Raw genomic sequence first — 16,092 nt, 5'->3', positions numbered from 1 at the left:
ACACATCTGTCTATCTTTCTACCTCTCCAAATGGCTTCTTCACTTCTAGGTCTGGTGTCTGCTCAGATTCCCTTCCTCCCTATGTGGCTTGGACTTCTCACAGCTCACTGGTCTAGGGCTGGTCATACCTCTTAGCTGATGGCTGACCTTCAGGCCAGTTGGGCGCGAAGTCTGAGATGGACACAGCATCTCTTCCATTGTATGTAGTTGGTCCAAGCAATCATAGGGCAGAAAAGACCCTACCCTGTGGGATGAACAACACTGCTGGAGCCATTTCTAGAAAAAATAACTAGCTAGAAAAGGTGATCATGGGAAATGTTTCTGAAAAGGTAGTGTTTGGGATGAGCCCTGAGTGATGCGAATGAGCCTCTCTTGTGAAGAGCAGGGAGAAGAGGTGAAGACATCAACAAAGGCAAAGGTTTGGAGGTGGAAAAGCAAGTCTTGTGCCTCACTTTCCTTTGTGTATGTGTTAACTGCTCAGTCGTGTCTGACTCTTCGCGACTTGGTGGACTGTAGCCCGCCAGGCTCCTCTGTGCAGGGAATTCTCCAGGTAAGAATACTGGAGTGGAGTCTCTGGCCCGACCTTCAAGTGCGCCTGTGTGCGCCTGGTGGGATCGAGTTCTGAGGCTGCAGCCGTAGAGCCGCCGGGGGTTTGAAGCCAGGGGCCGAGTTCGTATCCCCGCGGCGATGCTGTTCGACAAGGCACTGGAGAGACCACAACGCTGCCTCCTGGGCGTCATGAATTCCCATTCAGCTTCCAGCTGCCACCGATGCTAGTGACTTCCTTTGAAGGCAAACACGGCAGTGTCAGATACTGCATCAAAGCCACCCTCCACCGGCCCTGGTCCCTGCCCATCGGACAAAGAAGGCGTTTACTGTTATTGAGCCTGTGGACAGCAACACACCGGCTCTGCTGGCCCCTCAAGCCGGAGCTCGGGAAAAGATCGCCCAATCCTGGTACAATAACCGTGGCCTTGTCTCCCTCTCAGCCAAGATCGACGGCAAGGGCTACACACCAGGTGAAGTGATCCCTGTCTTCGCTGAGATTGACAACGGCTCCACGTGCCCCGTGCTCCCTCGGGCAGCCGTGGTCCAGACCCAGACCTTCATGGAGCGAGGTGCCCGAAAACAGAAGCGAGCCGTGGTGGCTAGCCTCTCGGGGGAGCTTGTGGGCCCCAGGCGGCGGGCACTGTGGCAGGGCCGGGCTCTGCGGATCCCTCCCGTCCTTCTATCTTGCACGGTCGTCTGCTACACGTGGACTATGCCCTCAAGGTCTGTGTGGACATCCCGGGCTCATCCAAGCTGCTCTTGGAGCTCCCACTGGTCTTAGGCACCATCCCCCTGTACCCTTTCGGCAGCCGCTCATCCAGCGTGGGCAGCCATGCCAGCTTCCTGATGGACTGGGGGCTGGGGTTCCTGCCAGAGCGGCCTGAAGCCCCTCCTGAGTACTCCGAGGTGGTGCCCGATGAGGAGGTGGCAGCCATGGAACAGAGCCTCTTGCCACTACTGCAAGACCCTGATGTGAGCATGGAAGTCCCCTTCTTTGCCTACATCCAGGAGTTCCACTACCGTCCACCATCCCTGTACTCCGAGGATGATCCCAACCCACCCTCCGAGGCCAGGAGGCCCTGCTGCATGACCTGCTGAGCATCAAGTGGAAACTTCAAAGGATAAGGTGTTTACACATGCTTCCAGCCACCGTGGACATGAGCAAGGAGTGGCTAGATGAAGAACAGACTGGGCTGACTACATTGAAGTTGGGAAAACTGAGTCTCAGAACAAAATGGGGCCATTCCAACATCACACAAGGGAAGAGCCAGTCTGGAGTCTTGACGTATCTGGACTGGTCCTCATAAGGTACCAGATACCCACAGTAGGATCTGAGAAACCATTCGACCAGTCTGTGTCGGCCTATGTTCCCTCAGAAACCTCCAGTCTGGGAGCGACAGAACCAGACATAAATACTTCCAGACCCAAGGACCAGAGGAAAGGACCGCGAGCTGGGAGAGTCCAAAGAGGGAGTGGAGAAGGCTTCCTGGGGAAAGGGCATTTTAGCTAAGGCTTTGGTGTATGAACAAGAGCTTGGTAGGCAGGCAAGCAAGAGGAAAAGTCAAAGAAGGTCAGAGCTGACTGATGTTCGGAGACTGTCCCCTTCATCTTTGGAGTGGGGCTCAGAGAGCAAGCACCTCAGTCGAGGCCATACTGCAAGGTCCAGGAGGCGAGAGCGCCTAGGAACGAGGTATTCAGGAAAGCAGACCATCAGGGCCATGTGGGGCTGAAGGGTGGCAGGTGCAGCGGCTCCAGCCTTAAAACCTTTGAAAACCAGAGACTCCTGTCCCAGGCTGGAGCGCCTGGGTGCCTCCACACACTCCAGCACATGAGCACTGCCTGGGTACTGCATGGCCTGAAAAACACAGGTTCAAAGGAAGACAGACAAGACCGGCTACATAACTTGCAGAATGAAGCCGTGGGGCTACTTGTTCAAGAATTAAGAATTTCAAGACAGGGACAGCAGAGCATTAACCCAGGCTGTGGGGACAGAGGTCAGCCTGGGGTGACAGAGTAGGGCCACAGTATGCTTCTGAACACCCGCTGTGTCCCAGAGGGACAAAATATGATGGGCAGCTGGACAAGCCTCCTAGTGCAGAGACCCGGCTGAGGCAGGGCCCCCGCCTGGGACTCCACATTTCTGATAGGCCTTAAATTGTTCTCTTTTGTACATTTTTTTAAAAATAAAAATCACAGAGGACGAAAAAAGAAAGAATATTGGAGTAAGTAGCCATTCCCTTCTCCAGGGGATCTTCCCAACTCAGAAACCTGGGTCTCTTGCATTGCAGGTAGATTCTTTACTGTCTGAGCCACCAGGAAAACCCCACTTTCCTTCGCCCATATCCAAATTCAGCCCATCATCTGGGACCCACATTGAGCCACCTTCCTCATGAAGCCCTCCTGGATACCTCGTTCCCTGTTGATCCTTCCCTTCATCCTAGAGCACTCAAGCCTGGAATGCCCATCTGGCTTGAACAGCTTGGTTAGGTAGCTCAGTGGTTATACACACCATCTCTGTGGGGCCTTGGGGAAGTTGCTTAACTTCTCCGGTCCTGCTTTTCTTCACCTGTAGATGAGAATAATAATATCTGCTTTACAGGGAAGCTGCTGGGAGAATATTGATATATGTAAAGCGCTGGGCACCTGGTGAATACTCAATAAATAGCAGCTATAATTAATCATTTCAAACTGGTTCACCCTGTTGCGTTCATCTAGTTTGGAAATGTTTCTCAGAGCAGACACCATGCTTTTTGCAACTTTTTCTCTTTCATCGTGCAAACAGTGTGCCTCACAGAGATGTTATGGATAAGAATGAGCATGCCGCAGAATTCTCCACCGTGCTGTGGTGCTAATGAAGCCAGGCAGGGCGCAGAGATGAGTAAGACTCAGATGGATCCCTCCAGAAGCTTCCAGAGAGTAAGGAAGTAGCTGTGCTTGCAGCAGCCGTGCTGGGAATATTTCACATTTGGATACTGATATTAACAGGTTTCAAAGCACCTGCACATCTGTATTAGTTTGCTAGGGCTGCCATAATGTGGTACCACAAACTGGGTGGTTTCAACAAGAGATAATTATTTTCTCACAGTTGTGCCGGCTGCTGCTGCTGCTGCTAAGTCGCGTCAGTCGTGTCCGACTCTGTGCGACCCCATAGATGGCAGCCCACCAGGCTCCCCCGTCTCTGGGATTCTCCAGGGAAGAATACTGGAGAGGGTTGCCATTTCCTTCTTCAATGCATGAAAGTGAAAAGTGAAAGGGAAGTCACTCAGTCGTGTCCAACTCTTAGCGACCCCATGGACTGTAGCCTACCAGGCTCCTCCATCCATGGGATTCTCCAGGCAAGAGTACTGGAGTGGGCTGCCATTGCCTTCTCCGGCTGTGCCGGCTAGGAATCAGAAATCAAGGATGAGGGCTGTGGGGAGGAATCCCTCCACGTCTCTCCCATGGTTTCCTGTAGTTTTCTGGCGATCTTTGTCATTCCTAGGCTTGTGAAAGCATCACCCTGGTCTCTGCTTCCATCTTCACATGGCATTCTCCCTAAGTGTGCATGGTGTCCAAATTTCTCCCTTTAATAAAGATACCAGTCATATTGGGTTAGGGTCCATCCTAATAACCTCAGTTTAACTTGATTACCTCTGCGAAGACCATGTCTCTGCATACGATCACATTCTGAAGTACTGGGGTTGGTTCTCCACCAAATCATTTTTGGGGGACACAATTCAAAACATAAGACATCTCCATCTCCTATGGCCCTCCTCATCCACACCCCACCGTGAGCCCCTCCAGGACAAACACCAAGTCTTATCTTAAAATATCTGTACATTACTTTCTCTCTCTTTTTTTTTTGGCCATGCTGTGCAGCTTGTGGGATCTTAGTTCCCCTACCAGGGATCGAACCTGGGCTCTGAAACTGCTAAGTCCTAACCACTGGACCACCAGGGAATTCCCCTAAATATTTGTACCTTTCAGGCCTCAGCTTCTCCCCACTCTTTTACGCATCAAGCCTTTTCAACAGCCTTCCCACCTCCTACTATCCTTATGCCTCTTTTGCCTGGCAAATTCCTATCCATCCTTTGTTTCTTAGTTTAAATATTACCTCCACAGAGAGACCTTTCCTGATCACCCTTTCTTGATTGCATTTCCCATGTTATTTACTCTCTCATGGTTTCCTCTTCTTTCTTCCTTATACATCTCATGGTTAATAATATACATTTCTTTGCAATTGATTAATGAAGGTGTCAGATAACCCCTAACCTCTAAACACAGAGAGGGTAGGGACCAACCTACTGACTATTGGCCTTCCTGATTCCATAGTGTATGATTCAGAGTAGAAACTATAGATATCTGTTGAATGAATGCAGAAACACATCCTTGGATCCTCCAGATCATCTCACACAGTAAGGGTGATAGTGGATATTGAATGAATTATAATCATTTCTGTCTGTGTCCTCTAGGAGAAAATGAACTCCTTGAGGGAAAGATGGGGTCTCATTCTTGTTTTTGAATCTCTGGCATCCCCCTCCTCCTCCTTGATCTTCTCTGTACTAGTTCTGTATGCTGAAAGCAAATTACCCTGGAACTTAGACACTTAAAATCGTTTCTATGGGTCAGGAATTGAAGAGTGATTTTGTTGTTTTTAGCTCAAGGTCTCTCAATCATATTCAAGATTTTAGCCAGGGATGCAGTCATCTGAAGGCTCGGCTGGAGCTGGAGGATCCACTCCCAAGATGACTCACACATATAGCTGGCAAGTTGGAGGTGGTTGTTGGCAAGAGACTCAGTTATCATTCATGCAAGCCTCTCCCCAGGGCTGCTTGAGTATCATAATATGGATCCCTCATGAATGATGAAAAGAGCGCAAAGAGGAAGAACAATATCTTTTATGTCTTAATCTTGGAACTCATACTCCATGATTTCCATTATATCCTATTAACTATCTGTTAGCCCTATTTGGTGTGAGAAGGGGCTATACACGGGCATGGATCCTATGATTCAAAAATCATTCAGGTCCAAAGTGGAGGCTGATTACCATGTCCAACTAGAGTTCCCTTCCCCCTTCATTATTTGCCCAACCCACACTCAGTCAGGAACTGTACTGCCATCCAAACACTTGTCACATTATATGATAGTGGGTTCAAACTGTAAGCTTTGTGAGGGCAGAGACTCCATCTGTCTAGTTCAACAACCAGCACAAGCCATAGAGTAGGTACTTGGTGAATGTTTTGAATGAATTTTAATAATTTGCTTCTGTCTGAATTATAAAACTGTGCTTGTCTCCTTTCTGCATTGCAGGCTCCTAGCTCAGGGCCTCACATGGAATTAAGGCATCTATACAGTGTAAATCAACTACAATGAAGTATCACCTCACAATGGTCAGAAGGACCATCATTAAAAAGTCTACAAATAACAAATGCTAGAGAGGATGTGGAGAAAAGGGAACCCTCCTATACTGTTGGTGGGAACGTAAATTTGCTGCAGTCACTATGGAGAAAAGTATGGAAATTCCTTAAAAAAACTAGAGTTACCAAATGATCTAGCAATCCCACTCCTGGGCATATGTCCAAGAAAACTCTAATTCAAAAGGATACATGCACCCCAGTGTTCACAGCAGCACTACTCACAGTAGCCAAGACATGGAAACCACCTGAATGTCCATCAATTGATGAATGGATAAAGAAGATGTGGTATGTATATACAATGGAATATTACTCAGTCATAAAAACATTGCCATTTGCAGCAATATGGATGGACCTAAAGATTGTTATACTAAGTGAAGTAAATCAGAGAAAGCCAAATACCATGTGTGCTGTGCTTAGTTGCTCAGTTGTGTCTGACTCTCTGTGACCCCATGGACTGTGGCCCACCAGGCTCCTCTGTCCATGGGGATTCTTCAGGCAAGTATACTAGAGTGGGTTGCCATGCCCTCCTCCACAGGAATCTTCCCAACCCAGGAATTGAACCCAAGTCTCCAGCATTGCAGGCAGATTCTTTACCATCTGAGCCACCAGGGGAGCCCAAATACCATGCGATATCACCTCCATGTGGAATCCTTTAAAAAATGATACAAATGAACTTATTTATAAAACAGAAATAGACTCACAGACATAGAAATCAAACTTATGGTTACCAAACAGGATGAGGGGAAGGGATAAATTAGGCGTCTGGGATTAACAGATACACTATGTGTAAAATGGGCTTGTTTCTCTAGAGGTTCAGTGGTAAAGAATCCACCTGACAAAGCAGGAGATGCAGAAAATGCAGGCTCAATCCCTGGGTTGGGAGGATCCCCTGGAGAAGGAAAGGGCAATCCACTCCCGTATTCTTGCCTGGAAAATCCCATGGACAGAGAAGCCTGGCAGGCTACAGTCCATGGGGTCGCAAAAGAATCAGACGTGGCTCAGCGACTCAACAACAACAACAACAAACATAAAATAGATAAACAATAAGGGCCTACTGTATAGCACAGGGAACTATATTCAATATCTTATAACCACCTATAATGGAAAAGAATAAAAAAAATATATATATATATAGCTGAATCACTTTGCTGTACACCTAAAACTTACACACCACTACAAACACACCTAAAACTTACAAACTAGTTTGTAAATCAAACTTAAAAAAAAAAAAATGAAGGCGTCTATAAACGTGTATAAATGTTTGCTGAAATGGGCTGTGATACAGAGCCTTAGAGAATCGAGGGAACCTGGCTTTCACTTCTGTAGGCCTCTCTCCAGCTCCAAACCACAGGGTTGGGACAAAAGGCTAACAAAGCCCAGCAGCCTGGATCCACCAACCCTAGCAACGCGGAGGGGCGGAACCGAGCCAGCTGGTTGCTTAGGGGCGTCACTTCCGGGCCCCAAGGTCGCAAGAAACCACTTCCGGGGGGCGCTGCGCGGCGGCGCGGGAGGTGAGTACCGAAGCCCCCGCGGTCGGTTCGGGCTTCGGGGCGGGGCGTCGTCGCCGAGGCTGTGGTACAGGAGCGGGGATTAGGCTCCGGCGCCGCTGCCCCTGTCCCGGAGGCGCTGCTCTGCTGGCCCGGGGACCGCTCCGTGTTTGGCGCAAATAACTTCCTGGGTCGCTTGTTCGGAAGTTACTTGCGGAGGGGAGTTTGACTCCCAGGGTGGCGGAGGGCCTTGCTTTGCTCGTGTCCAGCGCCTTAACTCTGAGCTGGGACCAGACCCGGTGCTCCTCACAGTTGTGACCTGGCCTTTCTTCCCAAGGGCGGAGCATTCGGAGGAGCCAGAGCTCCGGAGTCAGTCTGGCCGGGGTTCGGATCCTTAGTGTACCGTATTACTCGGTAACTGTGGGCGAGCTCTGGTTGCTTCTCTGGTTCTCAGTTTTATCCTCTGTAAAATGGGTGTATAGAGTTGATTGGAGGGTTAAATGAGATGGTGAATGCAAAAGGCCTAATAAATGTACAATGCGTGTTTGCTGATTTTTTTTTTTTTTTTTTTTTGAGAGAAGTGAGAAATGAATCTGTGAAACCACATTTTTTCTTGTGGCAACCACATCAGAATGACATTTTACAGGACATCTGCCCGTCTTTTTCAGCCCACTGGCTGCCAGCTTTTACTGCTCTGGGAGATGGCTTATCTTTGCATAGGACAAAATTCGAACTCAGTTTTGAGCAGTTCTTGGGAATTTGTTGTAATGGGAGGGGTCTGGGTAAACAGCACAGGGTAGTTAGTAATTCCTGACACTGATTTTCTGTTACCCATTCTGTTCCAGTTGAAGTCTCAGAGCAGAATTCTAAAATCATTTCATTAGAAGCCAAGGATACCCTACCAAGATACTTGGAATCTGGGTTTTTCTGTGTTAGACAAGACTTAGTTTCTGTTTGCTAAGTCTGGACATCTATACATGTTTGAAGGGTTATTTATTTTGAAATGTTGACTTTTTTCCAATAAACTTAATTTTAGAATAATTTTAGATTTTCAAAATTACTCTAAAGATACTACAGTGAGTGGCGCATATGTCCCCCCAACAATTTTCCCTATTATTAACATTTTACATTAGTATAATATTTATGTCACAGTTAATGAACCAGTATTGGTAACTAACTAAAGTCCATGCTTTCTTCAGATTTGCTCAGTTTTTTCTTTGCTCAGTCCTTTTTCTGTTCCAGGATCCCACATTATGTTTAGTCGTGTCTCCTTAGGTTTCTAGGACTGTGGTAGTTTCTCAGACTTTTCGTGTAGAAAAGTCTTCTTGACAGTTTTGAGTATTACTGGTCAGATATCTTATAAAATGACTCTCGTTTGGGATTTGTTTGATGTTTTTCTTATGATGACATTGGAGTTACAGGTTTGGGGGAGGAAGATCCCGGAGGTAAAGTGCCATTCTCATCACCTCACAGGGTATATACTATGCTGTGTGTACCTCACACCGTCACAGTGGGGTACGTACTGTCAGTATACGTCATCACTGTCGATGTTACCCCAGATCACTAGCTTGAAGTAGTCAAGTTCTTCCACTGTAAAGTTACTCTCCTTCTACTACTCTTCCATATTGTACTCCTGGAAGGAAGTCATTATGCACAGCCCATCCTTAAGGAGTGTGGAGTTATACTTCACACTTTAAGACAGATTATTTACATAAATTATTTTAAATTCTCCTTGGGAAGTTTGTTTGCTTATTAAATAATATCAGTACGGCCTTGAATAATTCTTTTCATACTTTGGATTATAATCCAGGACTACTTAATTTATTTTGTTGGGCAGATTGTTCTGGCTTTGGCCATCGAAGTGGGTCTTATATCCCTTTGACATACCCTGATCAATGTGTTTTGTTTTTTTTGAACACTTTCTTACTTTCTGTTACAGGCTCATCTTATATATTTCCTGCTTCAGTCCTAGAGTTAACCGTTTCTCTAAGGAGCCCCTGGCTCATTGTATTGGAGAATCATATTAGACACCAAGGTCTGGGTGCTAGGTGTGCTTATTGCTACTGTTTGGAATTCCCGTTTCTAGGCCCTCTCAGAAAATGCGAGGCAAGAGACATATGTGTGTAAGCTAGCCTCTCCCCCGCCCCTCTTTCTATATATATATATATATAGCTGTCTGTAATAATCTAAATATGACTTTTACTGATATCCACAACACTTATCCATCCACGTGGACCATCCAGCCTCCTCTGGCTTATCTATAACCTTCTATTCCCAACTGTAACAAACCTGGCTCCCACCATCTGCCATCCATTGACTCAATAGTGCAATTCCAGTGTGTGTGTATAGTTTCAGAATTGTTAACTGTATACCATGCAGAAAACAACAGCCCATGTACAGTTCCTCTTGCTTTTAGTCTTCTCAATTCTGTCCATTTCCACAGTTACTGAGGTCAGCACCTCATTCCCCCTACCCCTTCCGTGAAATTACCTCATCCATTTGTAATATATTTCGACTCAGAATGTCACATTCTACATCCCATCTTGGATACCTAAATGATTTTTTTTTTTTAATTTGTGTACATTAAAGTTTACTCTTTGTGCTGTAAAGTTCTGTGGGTTTTGACAAATACTTCCTATCTTATATTCACTGTTACAGTATCATACAGAATAATTTCACCTTCAGGTCTCGTTGTTAATTTCTCTCTTTTAGATTTCATCCCAGAAATCCTGTTGGCCCTCTCTTTAGAATGTATCTATAACCTGAGAATTTACCACCTCCACTGCTGCCTGCTGCTGCCAAGTCGCTTCACTCGTGTCCGACTCTGTGCGACCCCAGAGACGGCAGCCCACCGGGCTCCCCCATCCCTGGGATTCTCCAGGCAAGAACACTGAAGTGGGCTGCCGTTTCCTTCTCCAATGCATGAAAGTGAAAAGTGAAAGTGAAGTCGCTCAGTCGTATCCGACTCTTAGCGACCCCATGGACTGCAGCCTACCAGGCTCCTCCGTCCATGGGATTCTCCAGGAAAGAGTACTGGAGTGGGGTGCCATTGCCTGGTGCAGATGTGTCGTTTTGACTAATAATTGTTGTTTAGTCGCTAAGTCATGTCCAACTCTTTTGCGACTCCATGGACTGTAGCCTACCAGGCTCCTCTGTCTGTGGGATTTCCTAGGCTAGAATACTGCAGTGGATTGCCATTTCCTTCTCCAGTGGATCTTCCCTACTCAAGGACTGATCCCGGGACTCCTGCATTGCCTAGAGGACTCAGTTCTTTACCACTAGTATAGTAGCCTCTTAACTAGTCTCCCTGTTTCAGATTCTTGTCCCTCTGCAATCTGTTCTCAATACAGCAGCCACAGGGACCCTTTAAAAATGAGTCAGATGATGTTTCTTTGCTAAGAACCTTCCAGTGGCTGCCCTTTGACCCAGAGTCCTACTGGTCTTAAACAGCTGCTCACTTTATGCTCCTCTGATCATAAAGTTCATTTCTGCCTCAGACCTTATCCCTTGTTCTCCTCCGTCTTGGGGTACCTAACAGATGTTGAAATAACTTGTTCTTTCACTTTCTTCTTTGCCTCTGCTGAAATGTTGCCTTCTCAGGGTGGCCTTTCCCTGACCACCTCATATAAAATGGCACTCCTTACCTCCCTCTCTATATTTTCTCATACTACTCACTGCCGACATTACATTATATCTTTGTGTTTGGGTGCCTCTGATTGTATAGAAACTCCATGGCTGGGACTCAGTAACTCTGTGTTAAGTTAATGAATGTCTCAGACCACTGGTGTCTGATATTCATGGATGAGCCTCAAGGGGTCTGATGACCTTATGAAATTATTTTCCATGTTTGATAATAAATGGGTCTGTGTGTGTGTGTTAGTTGCTTAGTTGTGTCCAACTCTGCGACCTCATGGACTGTAGCCCACCAGGCTCCTTTGTCCATGGGATTCTCCAGGCAAGAATACTGGAGTGGGTTGCCATTTCCTTCTCCAAAATGAGTCTGTACTTTTTATTAAATTCCAGTGGGGGTACGAGTATCCCCATGTGTTAAAAAACAAACAAACAAACCAAACCTTTGCTCTTAAGCAAGTCTGGAGCACCACAGGGTTAGAGACATAGCAGGATGTTCAGCTTTGCCTTGATTCAGTGGGCGAGCCTACGTAGGCCCCGTGCCTCTCAGCTCCCCCCCCTTGTTAAATGAGGCTGCTCTTTAAAGATGGGAAACAAGCACAGGTTTGATCAGTTACCAGATATTTGTGTCAGTCCCTGGAACAAACTCAAAATGGACCCTGGGTCCCAGCTACCTCAGGAGCTTATTATAGTGGAACAATAAGAATATTAGACTGTGTGGTATTTCTCAAACAATAAGAAATGAATTTTGACCCAGAACATGCATGCTGGGATGTAGATGGATATAACTGGAAAAAAAAAAAAAAGCTTCAAGATATAATGCTCACCCTTACTAATGTGATATTGTCTATTATACTGGTTAATAAAATTAAAAAGTGTCAGCGGCAAGCCCCTTAATGGTTTCCATGGCTCACTAATGGGCCAAAACCTGCAGTTTGAGAACCATTGACCCCCAGGTAAGTTTCAGTCTTACCCACCAGGCAGTTTGAATCCTGACTTTGCTCCTTGTCAGCCAAGTAATCCCTGGGTAGGCCACATAACCTCTTTGAGCCTCGGTTTCCTCATCCTTATTAGTGATACCCCCTGTCTGTAATGGTTGTGAATTGAATGAGTTAGACTGTAAAGCACTGTGCTCATCTAGCAGATGATCTGCTGTGACAGTGGAGGGGGTCGGGGAGCAAAGCCTGTCACGGAGTCAGAGCTAAGAGCTTCTTCATTGGGAGCCAAAGGATGAGTAGCACTCTTGTGACTTCTGTAGTCAGGAAAGGAAAACCCAGAAATCCAGGCAGGCGGGCGAGGAAGTAAAGTACGGGTGCAGAGAAAACTAGACAGGAGTTCTAAAGCAGACACAGGATGTAGAGAGCATTTTATGTTTTCTAGAACATTACCACAGCTATCCTCTGGTTATACTTGTGCTGTCCAGTCTGGGAGTCCTCTAACCACATGTGATGATTTATAAATTAATTGAAGTTAAAATGAAAAATTCAGTTCCTCAGTCCTCCTTTAAGTGCTTACTGGCCACATGTGGCTACCATATTGGAGAGCAGAAGCATAGAACATTTCAGTCATTGCAGAAAGTTCTCCTGGGCAACATTTCATTAGACTCTATAAAAAGTTTTATGAAGAGAGCAGATAGGGCATGGATTTTTCTTTTAGATTATATTAATTTTTTCAATAAGATTCTCCCCTGAATTAAAACGTATGGCCCCTTCACTTTTAATAGCAACTATTTACATTTTCTTATGGCCTCTTTTGATCTTTAGCCAGTGAAATCACAATTTATACATGGTTGCAGTGATAGTGTTTATGTAATTGTTTAATTTTTTCATGTAATATAAATTTGCAAAGACTTTGCACTGGCCTGATACACAACATCTGTATTTGCTGTTTAAGCCAAGGGGCAACATGCCATGGTATACCATAATTGGGTTAACATTACGGTACATCGTGGCTTCTCTATTGTTGGACACTTGAGTTGCTTCCTGGTTTTCAGTATTCTGAATAGCACTGCCATGAACTCTTTTTTTTGTACCTGAAGCCTTTTTCTTCTTTTGAATTGTTTCCTTACTGTAAATTCCAGGAAGTGAGTTACTCAGTCAAAGGATATAATAATCACTTTTATGACTCTTGTTAGGTGTTGCCTAATTGCTATTTAAAAAAAACTCTAAATGCATCATAGCTTTGAATGCATTATTGTTGTTTGGCTCCTGAGAACATCAATAAGTCTCTAGATTGGTCCAAAGTGTAGCTAATTGGTAATAGAAGCAGAGTCTGTGCCCCTAGCCTGACTCTTGGCCCCATGTTTTTATTGTATTAGAAATATTCTTAACAATGTTGCTGTTAGTAACACTAATAAATCTAAATATTGATAAACCCCCTAGGCTGGTTACAGCCTTAAAGGTAAAGTTTAGGGCCAAGGGCATTTTTAAAAAGTGTGTATTTATGAGGTGTAACTGAAAAATGAGAGACCTTCTTTATGCCTTGCTATGCACACAGTATGAGGATGCAGTGCCCTGCCTGGCTGTATGTTTCCTCTCGTGAAGCTGTTCTTGCAGCCGCCTTGGAATTCACTTCAGAGCCAGTGTCTGAGCCACTACAAACAATCTGCCGAGGGTCTGAGCGTCATACCTTGTATTTGACCAAAAATGGTATTCCTGGGCTTGAGGCTCCACCTGATTCACCACCCTGCGATCCAGATGATGTTGGGTTCTTTCCAGAAGTCAGATCTTTTCTGGGAGGATAAGATCTGCCAGCTCTGAGGGTTTGGGGGTGGGGGAGTGAACCTCAGACTTTGAAAACCATTCCCAAGGGAGACAGGAGTGGCGTGGAACAATGGCCACCTTGTTGGCACAGGCGCATGACCTTCCTAAGAGACTAGGTTAAAAGGTAGACCATGTGTATTTGCATAAACCCCCCAGTCTATTCACTTCAAAGATCATTTTTGTCATCCTTTAGTCACTCCGCGTTCATGTTGGAAAAATGTTGCAGAGCAACGAAGTGTCAGAGCCAAAGCGGAGGAAGCTTTTCGGGCAAACGCAGAGCCATCCATAGGGGTATAACGCAGGCCACGTGTTTAATTTAGTTTTCTAGTAGCTATGTTTAAAAAGTAAGAAGAAATAGGTACAGTTTTTTTGTGTGTGGTAAAGTATCCATAGCATAAAATTTATCATTTTAACCACTTCTAAGTGTACAGCGTGTGTAACCATCACCACTATTTCCAGAACGTTTTCATAATGCCAGGCTGCAACTCTGTACCCGTTAAACAGTAACCATTACTCCATCCCCCCTCCTCAGGTCCCTGTAACCTTATAGTCTAGTTTCTGTCTCTATGAGTTTGCCTTTCCTAGGTACCTAGCAAGTGGAATCATACAATGTTGTCCTTTTGCATCTGCCTTATTTCACTTAACTGTGTTTTCATGATTCATTTATGTAGTAGCATGTGTCAGAATTTTATTCATCTCAACAGCCGAGTAAACATACGTGTGGGTGTTTATATATAATATACCACATTTCGTTTATCAGCTCATCTGTTGATTGATACTTGGTTGTTTCTGTCTTCTCACTATTGTGTATAGTGTAGCTGTGAACATTGGTGTACAAGTATCTGAGTCCATGCTTGCAATTCTATTGGGTATATATACTTAGGAGTGGAATTGCTAGATCATATGATAATTTTAGGTTTAAGTTTTTTAGAACCTGCCAAACTGTTTGCCAGTTTGTCTTTCACTCTCTTGATAATGCCCTTTGATGCACAAAAATCTTCAATTCTGATGAAGTCAGTTTATTTTTTCTTTTGTTGCCTGTGGTTTGGCATCTAAGAGGTCATTGCCAAATCCAATGTCATAAAGATTCCTCCTGTGTTTTCTTCAATAAGTTTAATAGTTTTAGCTCTTAAGTTTAGTTCTTTGAAACATTTTGAGTTAACTTCCATTCATTCTTCTGCATGTGGATATCTAGTTTTCCCAGTACTATTTGTTAACAAAACTATCCTTCCCCATTGGATGGTCTTGGCACCTTTGTTCAGAGATCAGTTGACTGTATATGTGAGGATTTACTTCTGTGCTCTTTATTCTGTTCCATTGCCCTAGATTCTTATGCCAGTATCACACTCTTTTGATTATTGTAGCTTTATAATACATTTTGAAATCAGAAAGTGAATCCTCCAACTTTGTTCTTTTTTTAAGATAGATGAAATTGATAATTTATTTAGCCCAGTGTATCTTTTCAACATGCCATCAATATGGATTCAATATAAAACATTGCTAGTGAGATATTTTTCATTCTTAGGATCATCCTTGCTTATAAATTGTGTGTGTATCTAACTTAACAGCCATCTCAGTTTGGACTAGCTGTGTTTCAACTCTCAATAGCCACGTGATATCATGACCATGATATCAGACAGCCTAGATTTAGCAGAAAGTTTCCTTGTGGCATAGATCCCTGAAAATACAAAGGGCTGTGGAGTCAGATGGGTCTGGTTCCCAAAACTTTTCCCCTTTCTTGAGAAAATTGGGGTGGGCCAGAGGAAGCCACTCATGGGTGCTGTGGTAGAGGGGGAGCAGTTCAGTCCAGGACAGGAGGAGGGCAGTGCTAAAAGCATGCTCAGGAGGTGATATGAGCTCAGCCTTAGAGGCAGAGTGGGGATTTGGCAAGCGGTCAGAGTGGGAGAGGGCATTCTTGGCAGAGTATGCAGTTTGGGTAAAGGCCTAGGATTTGAAAGAGCTCAGTGCTCTTGGAGAATTACAGGCAGGTCTTTCAGCTTGACCAGGGTGTTAGGAGTTGGGGGCTCTGGTGAAAGGAGGGTCTGGAGAGGTGGATTGAGACTGGACCTGCCACCGCTGACCACCACTGCCCCTGTCGTCTGTGTCCCCAGCATCTCTTATTTGGATTACTGATAGTAGCCTCCTCACGGGTCTCCTCATGTCCATTCTTGCCCTACTTAAAATGTAAGTCAGATCATGTCACTTTTCTGCTCAAAACCCTTCTGTGGCGACTTCATAAAATCAGAGTGTCAGGGTGCTTCCAGGTCA

General features: G+C 45.2%; 1 protein-coding gene and 1 pseudogene across 2 annotated transcripts in view; both read left to right on the top strand.

The window, feature by feature from the left end:
* The first annotated feature begins 308 nt into the window (after positions 1–308).
* LOC113902873 lies at positions 309–1,647 on the top strand (annotated as a pseudogene).
* Positions 1,648–7,383: 5,736 nt separating this feature from the next.
* The window catches only part of MANBAL (mannosidase beta like), a 28,224-nt gene continuing 19,515 nt past the window's right edge, over positions 7,384–16,092 (top strand). Inside the window, exon 1 of one of the 2 annotated variants that reach the window (XM_027558589.1) lies at positions 7,384–7,456. The gene's annotated coding sequence lies outside the window, so the exon portion shown is untranslated. The remainder of the gene's footprint in view (positions 7,457–16,092) is intronic. The other variant, XM_027558590.1, reaches the window with a different exon arrangement.

This window comes from Bos indicus x Bos taurus, chromosome 13 (genome assembly GCF_003369695.1).
Source record: "Bos indicus x Bos taurus breed Angus x Brahman F1 hybrid chromosome 13, Bos_hybrid_MaternalHap_v2.0, whole genome shotgun sequence".
In the NCBI taxonomy this organism is placed as follows: Eukaryota; Metazoa; Chordata; class Mammalia; order Artiodactyla; family Bovidae; genus Bos; species Bos indicus x Bos taurus.
This window is presented reverse-complemented; position numbering and strand designations above follow the sequence as displayed.